The sequence below is a fragment of the Mirounga angustirostris genome, unplaced genomic scaffold (genome assembly GCF_029215605.1).
Source record: "Mirounga angustirostris isolate CCGP_5_RB_7025 unplaced genomic scaffold, mMirAng1.0.hap1 SCAF_7, whole genome shotgun sequence".
In the NCBI taxonomy this organism is placed as follows: domain Eukaryota; kingdom Metazoa; phylum Chordata; class Mammalia; order Carnivora; family Phocidae; genus Mirounga; species Mirounga angustirostris.
In genome coordinates this window covers 4,160,410-4,168,269 of record NW_026991715.1, presented here as the reverse complement: position 1 = coordinate 4,168,269, position 7,860 = coordinate 4,160,410, and the positions used below count along the sequence as shown (strand labels likewise).

Genomic DNA, 7,860 nt, shown 5'->3' with positions numbered 1-7,860 from the left:
TATGATGATATATTGTCCTTCTACATATCTTTTAATCTTTGTTTTAAAATCTGTTTCTTCTGGCATAAGATTTCAGCTTTCTTTTGATGTCCATTAGCATGATAATTAGTTCTCACCCCCTCATTTTTAAATCTAGAGGTGTCTTTGTATCTAAAATGAATCTCTTATAGGCAGTATATTGATGAGTCTTTTTTTTTTTTTGTATAACATTTTTTTAATCCAATCTGACACCTTCTGTCTTTTGATTGGACCATTTTATTCATTTATATTTATAGTAATTATTGAAAAATATGAATTTAGTGCCATCGTGTTACTTGTAATGTTGATGTACCTGTGGATTTTCTCTGTTCCTTTCTGGTCTTTGTTAGTTTCAGGATCTCTTTCTGGTCTATGTGTCCCCTTTAATATTTATTGAAGGACTGGGTTGGTGTACATGAATTCCTTTAATTTTGTTTATCTGAAAAACAGCCTAGCTGGATATAGTATTGTTGGCTGCATATTTTTCCAACATAGCACATTGAATATGCCAGTCCTTTCTGCCCTGCCAGGTCTCTGTGGACAGGTCTGCTACCAGCCTTATCTGTCAACCTTTGTAGTTTCAGAACATCTTGTCCCAAGCTGCTTTTAGGATTTTCTCTTTATCTTTGAAATTTGCAAGTTTCACTATAGTATGTCGTGGTGTTGACTTCTTTTTGTTGATTTTGAGGGGAGTTCTCTGTGCCTCTAGGCTTGAATGCCTGTTTCTTTTCTTGCTTTAAGGAAGTTCTGAACTTTAATTTGTTCGAATAAACCTTCTGCCCCCTTTGCCTACTCCTCTTCTGGGACTCCTTCAATACAGATATTATTTCACTTATGGAGTTGCTGAGTTCCCTATGTCTACCTTCATGATCTAATAGTTGTCTTTCCTATTTCAGTCGTGATAGTATGCATGTTCAGCTTCCTTATTTTCCATAACTTTGTCTTCTGTATCACTGATTTCCTCTTCTGTTTCATTCATCCTCATTTTTATGGCCTGCACATGAGACTGCATCTCAGTAATAGCATTTCTATTTTCGGCCTGACTAGATTTTAGAATTTTATGTCTACACTCAGGGATTCTCTTGCGTCTTCTATGCTTTTTTCAAATCCAGCTAGTAGTTTTATAATCTTGGTTTGGAGTTCTAGTTCAGATATCTTATATCTGTATTGACTAAATCTGTGGCTACGAGTACTACCTCCTTCCTCTTGTGTTAAATTCCTCCATCTCCTCAAATTCACAACCTAAACTTATATCTAAAGGACATAGAAAAGGAACAGCACATAAAGCCTATAGCAAGCAGAAGAAGGGAAAGGTTTGGATCACAGATATATTGTATAGAGAAAAAGAAAACAAAATAGTAGAACAGATCAATGAAACTAAGCTGGTTCTTTCAAAGAATTAATAAAACAGATAAACACCAAGGCAGAATTCTCAAAATGAAAGAGAAAGGAATCAAATAAGCAAAATCATGAATGAAAGAGGAGAGATCACAAACACCACCACAGAAACACAAACAATTTTAAGAGAATGTTATGAACATTTATATGCCAACACACTGGTCAATCTGGAAGAAATTAATAAATCCTTAGAAACATGCATACTGTCAAGACTGAAATAGGGAGAAATAGGCAATTTGAACAGATCCAAAACCCACAAAGAAGTTGATTCAGTAATCAGAAATGTCCCAAAAAACAAAAGTCAAGGGCCAAATGGCTTCCTAGGGGAATTCTACCAGACATTTATAGAATAAGTTAATACCTCATTCTTCTCAAACTGTTCCAAAAAGTAGACACGGAAGGAAAACTTCCAAATTCATTCTATGAGTGCAGCATTACCCTGACACCAAAACTAATAGACTAAACTAAAAAAAGAACAGGTCATTACCCCTGATGACTATGCATGCAGATATTCTCAATAAGATACTAGCAAATCAAACCCAACAGTCCATTAAAAGAATTATTCACCATGAGCAAGTGAGACTTATTCCTGGGCTGCAAGGGTGGTCAATATTCAGAAATCTATCAAAGTGATACAGCAAATTAATAAAAGAAAGGGTAAGAACCATATGATCCTTTCAGTAGGTGCAGAAAACAAAACAAAACAAAACAAAACATTTGAAAAAGTAGAGCATCCATTCTATGTAAAAGGCTTCAACAAAGTTGGGATAGATGGAACAAAAGTCAACACAGCAAAAGCCATATATAAAGACCCATGGCCAATATCATCCTCAGAATGGGAAAACTGAGAGCTTTTCCATTACAGTCAGGAATAAGACAGGGAAGTCCACTGTCACCAATATTATTTAACATAGTACTGGAGATCCTAGACTTAACAATCAGGCAACAAAAAGAAAATTACAAAACAAAATACAAAACATCCAAATTGGCAAGAAACATGTTCAACTTTCAATATATGCAGATGACATGATAGTCTATGTATAAAACTTAAAAGACCCTACCATCAAATTTCTGGGCTGATAAATATATTCAGCAGTGTTGCCGGATATAAAACCAATATACAGAAATCTGTTGCATTTCCAGTAATGAAGCAGCAGAAAAAGAAATCAAGGAATCAGTCTCATTTACAATAGCACCAAACCCAAGATACCTGGGAATAAACCTAACGAAAGAGGTAGAGATTTCTACACTGAAAACTATAGAACACTTAAAGAAATTGAAGAGGACAAAAAGAAATGGAAAACCACTCCATGCTAATGGATTGGAAGAATATGGTTAAACTGTCTATACTACCATGACCAATCTACACATTCACTGCAGTCCCTTTCAAAAACGAGCAGCATTTTTCACAGAACTAGAACAAGTAATCCTAAAATTTGTATAGAACCACAAAAGACTCTGACAGCCATAATCATTCTGAAAGAGAAAAACAAAACTGGAAGAATCACGTTTCCAGATTTTAAGCTCTATTACAAAGCTGTAGTCATTGAGATAGTATTGTACTGGTGCTTAAACAGACACATAGATCAAAGGAACAGAATAGAGAACCAAAAAATGGACTCTGGACCAATCTTCAACACATCGTGAAAAAAAATCTGTTGGAAAAAGAAGACAGTCTCTTCCACAAATGATGTTGGGACAACTGGATTGCATGATGGCAGAAGGATGAAACTGGACCATTTTCCTAAACCATAAGCCCTAATTAATAAAACTGTTCTCTATTCAAACTAGGACAATTTTAATAGAACTTTCCTTTCCAGAAACAATAATAAAGGAAACAAGGTATTCTGTAAAATGGGGTCCTGAACAAGTCACAGTCAAAAATAAATGTATACTTAACTTCCACCTCCTGAAAACAGAGGCTACATTCTGTTGCACCGCCTTGGAAACAAGGTGAAGAACAGTCCGAAAGCAACTTTGGGCAGGGGGTTGCCTCAACAAAGCTCAAGCAGTTGAACATGCTCACTTCTTAGAAGAATTTGGGGGAGCCTGACCAAAGGATCCAAATTCTGTTTTTAATAACTGATACAAAGGCAGAGGGGCTCCTCCCAAGTAGCAGTGCCACCAGGGGCTGGCCCAGCCCCACACTCACCTGTGTTATGCACCCAAGCAAGCCCTGATGCTCCTGCTGCAGGGAGACCTTTTCTTTTTAGCGATTCTGTGTCCAGGGGCTCTCTGTGTGAATGAGGTGAGCACAGACTCCACATGGGTATTTGAAGGCTTGGAATCAAAGTATTTTTCAACACGGCGAGGCAGAGTCCATGTGTCAAACGGCCCGTCTCCAGTTTGTCCTAATTCCTCACCACACATTTGTAGACCTAGGACCAGAGATTTTTGCTACGTCCTCATAATCACCCCTAATGCCCATCCTAACTTATGATCCATATTCTGTGCCTGGAAACAGTCCCTGTATTTAACAATAACACCTACAACATAAAACAATTTACCGTGACAACTTATATGGTCACAAAACTTTAATGATCTTCTGTAGACCAAGCAAATGTTTTTAACTATAATTGTCATGCATCAAATTCACAGCCAGAACCCCCAAGATCAAAAAAATATTTGCACAATTTCAATAATAACTTAAAATACACACAGACACACACGCACAAACACATACACACACTCTCACACACACTTCTTACAGAACCGTGCTTGGGGAAACCCCATTTGTTGAGTGCCACTGAGGGCATATTTTGCTAAACTGCTGCTCCAGGTATTTTTGTTTGGAAAATCTATCACAGTAGGGCACGGCTGTTTATCGGATGAGCAGAAAAGAAAGATATGTTTGTGGCAACCAGAAAGTTTTAAGGTCTTCCAAGTTGTATGAAATGCACCTGAAGAAACGTTTACATGTTCACAGGATGCCATGTTGGAGCTGAAATGTGGTAACAAACCAGTTGCAAAAAGTGTATAGCAGCCATCTCTTGAGGTCAAACCTGGTACCCAGATATGCCAGAAAGCTTCAGGACACATAGCTTGTTGTCCTTGTCCCATATCGTCACATAATCTGATCATGTGTGCATTTCACAAGAGGCTCATATTTTTCTGCTAGTTTGGTATTGAGGATTTGCTCATACTCCTCCCGAATTTTCTCTTCTTAGTCTTTTAAGAGATGCTCACATATTATTCTGACTTGTCAGAGGGGAAAAGAGGGCTGGTCCTTCTTCATCCCTGAGGAACCTGGAGAACTAGGGGCTGTGAGTGCTGAGGAATGAGGCTGACTTTCCAAAGTACAAGCTTCACTCTGATTCAGAACAGCTTCTAAATGTCTTCAACTCTGATAATGGCTATATTCTTGTTTTATGTTCTGAAAAGTTTGTCCTAGTGTTGGAAGGCATGGATTGTTGTGGGGCAGGTTGGGGTGCTGCAGAGTCGGTGGTGGGGTCTGCTCTGGAGAAGCGGTGGCGTCTCTGTGTCCGGGGGGCCTGACCTGGAGTGGGGCCGGGCTGAGGGGCGCAGCACCGCCACTTTGGGGAACCAGGACTCCACAGCCCGGCCTCGAACTCCATGGGCTGTTTCAATGTCGCCCCACACACCATGCCTCAGGGGCCAGGGACCAGGGGCAGATTTGGAGGTAACTGCAGCCCCACCTCCGGCTCCTCAGTGTAGCTCACAAGCCAGGCTGGCTCCAATCCCAAGGCATACGTTATTTGTAAAAACATAAATCAATAAGCTGCAATTTATTAAAATGAAAATCTTATGATCTCTGACAGGAAAAACTCAAAAATAAACAGCAAGCTCCAGACTCAGAAAATCTTGAAAAAAAGGATCTCTTTCCAAAGGATACATGTGAAAAACAATTGTGTTCTAAATATACAAAGAACACTTGAAATCAACAATGAAGAAAATAACTTAATTAAGAAAACAGACTGAGTCCTATAATAGACCCATCACTACAGAAGATAGATTGCAGGGGAGGAGCAAGATGGCGGAGGAGTAGGAGATCTAAATTTTGTCTGGTCCTAGGAATTAAGCTAGGTATGGATCAAACCATTCTGAACATCTACGAACTCAACAGGATATCGAAGAGAAGAATAGCAGCAACTCTCTGAACAGAAAAGCGACCACTTTCTGGAAGGTAGGACGTGCGGAGAAGTGAATCCGAGGTGATATTTGGGAAGACAGACGGTGGGGGAGGGGGCCTCCGTCAGCCATTTCTGGCAAGGGATAGAGGAGCCGAGCACAAAATTGGAACTTTGAGAAGTCGGCTCCGCTGAGGGACGTTGCTCAGTGGCTAAGCGGGGGGTGGAACCCTTGTGGGACAGTGTGGTCTCAAGACCCTTGGAGTCACAGAAAGACCAGGGGTGCCTGAGTGTGGCTGAGCTCCCAGGTAGCGGAGCGGGGAAGCTGGCTGCAGAGACAGAGCCGAGGAGTCAGCTCTCAGCTCAGGGTTGCCATAAACTGTGATCCGGGGCACAGTCAGGCCACTGTTCCTCCAGCAGGGACCCAACAAGTGGCAGATCTGGGGAGACTCACCTTCCTCCCCCAGGAGGAGTGGCGCAGGAGCCACCTCAGGAATCTGCTGGGTTCAGAGAATCCATACGGTATCGGGAAATGGGAGTAATTGACTGCTTTTTTCTGGGGGCTCACTGAGAAGCAGGGCCCCGAGTTCTTGGCTCCTCTGGGGCAGAGATTGGGAGGCTGCCATTTTCACTCTCTGCCTCCAAAGCTGTACAGAAAGCTTGCAGGGAACAAAAGCTCCTGAGAGCAAACCCAAGCAGATTACTTAGCGCTGCCCCCAGCAAGGGCAGGGTAATTACTCCTTGGGAAAAGACATTTGAGAACCTCGGCAACAGGACCCTTCGCCAAAAGATCAGCAAGAACAGCCAGCCGAGGGGCACCTGGGTGGCTCAGTCATTAGGCGTCTGCCTTCGGCTCAGGTCATGATCCCAGAGTCCCGCATCAGGTTCCCTGATCCTCCGGAAGCCTGCTTCTCCCTCTCCCACTCCGCCTGCTTGTGTTCCCTCTCTCACTGTGTCTCTCTCTGTCAAATAAATAAATAAAATCTTAAAAAAAAAAAATCAGCCAGCCATGACCAAGTTTACCAATCAATGAGAATGGCAGATCTCCAGCACTAGGGGAATACAGCACATGGATTTCATGGCTTTTTTCCCCATGATTCTTTGGTCTTTCAAAGTGAATATTTTTAATTTTCTTTTTTTCTTTTGCTTTTTTTTTAAATTTTTTTATTTTTCCCTTTTTCAACCAACAACATCATTCCCTTTTAAAAAAAAAATTTCATTTAAGAGTCATATTCTATCCCTTCATAGTAGTTTAAAGTTATTTTTGGTATATGTATATATGTTGTTCTCTCTAAAATTTTGGGTTACAGCTGCGTCTAACACACCAAAATATACCCTAAATCTCTAGTGTATGGCTTTGTTCTAGTCTCCTGCCTGATCACATTCTCGCCCTCTTTTTTTTTTTATTCCTCTTCTTTCTTTTTTCAAACAACTTCTTATCAATTCTATTATAATTTTCATCTTTCCAGTCATATTCCATCCCTTCTTCGTATTTAACCTTATTTTTGTACATATGTAAGTTTTTCTTTCTTTAAACTTTTGGGAGGCAGTTTCTCCTAACAGACCAAAATACACCCAAAATCTAGTGTGTGGCACTGATCTATGAACCAGCCTGATCATATTTGATCATATCCTGTTTTTTTTTTAATCTTTTTCTTTTTTTTTCTTTTTTTCTTTCCCTTTCTTTTCCCCCAGTTTCAGGTCTTTTCTGATTTGTTTAGTGTATATGTTTCTGGTGTCATTGTTACCCTCTTAGCATTTTGTTCTCTCATTCATCTATTGTGCTCTGCACAAAATGACAAGATGAAAAAAATCACCTACTCAATACGGACATTAGCACGATGTTGGACCTAGAGTTCAGAATCATGATTTTAAAGATACTAGCTGGGCTTGAAAAATGCATGGGGGATATTAGAGAAACCGTTTCTGGAGAAATAAAAGAACTAAAATCTAACCAAGTTGAAATTAAAAAGGCTATTAATGAGGTGCAATCAAAAATGGAGCTCTAACTGCTAGGATAAATGAGGCAGAAGAAAAAATTAGTGAAAAATTATTGATATAGAAGACCAAATGTTGGAAAATAAAGAAGCTGAGAAAAAGAGAGATAACCAACTACTGGATCACGAGGGCAGAATTCGAGAGATAAGTGATACCATAAGACGAAACAATATTAGAATAATTGGGATCCCAGAAGAAGAACAAAGAGGGAGAGGGGCAGAAGGTATATTGGAGCAAATTACAGCAGAGAACTTCCCTAATTTGGGGAAAGAAACAGGCATCAAAATCCAGGAGGCACAGAGAACCCCCTTCAAAATCAATAAAAATAGGTCAACACCCCGACATCTAATAGTAAAAC

The 7,860-nt window shown here is 40.1% G+C and overlaps 1 pseudogene; it reads right to left on the bottom strand.

Annotated features, from left to right (window-relative positions):
• Positions 1-4,444: 4,444 nt before the first annotated feature.
• On the bottom strand, positions 4,445-5,021 carry LOC135365231 (akirin-1-like; annotated as a pseudogene).
• Positions 5,022-7,860: the final 2,839 nt, after the last annotated feature.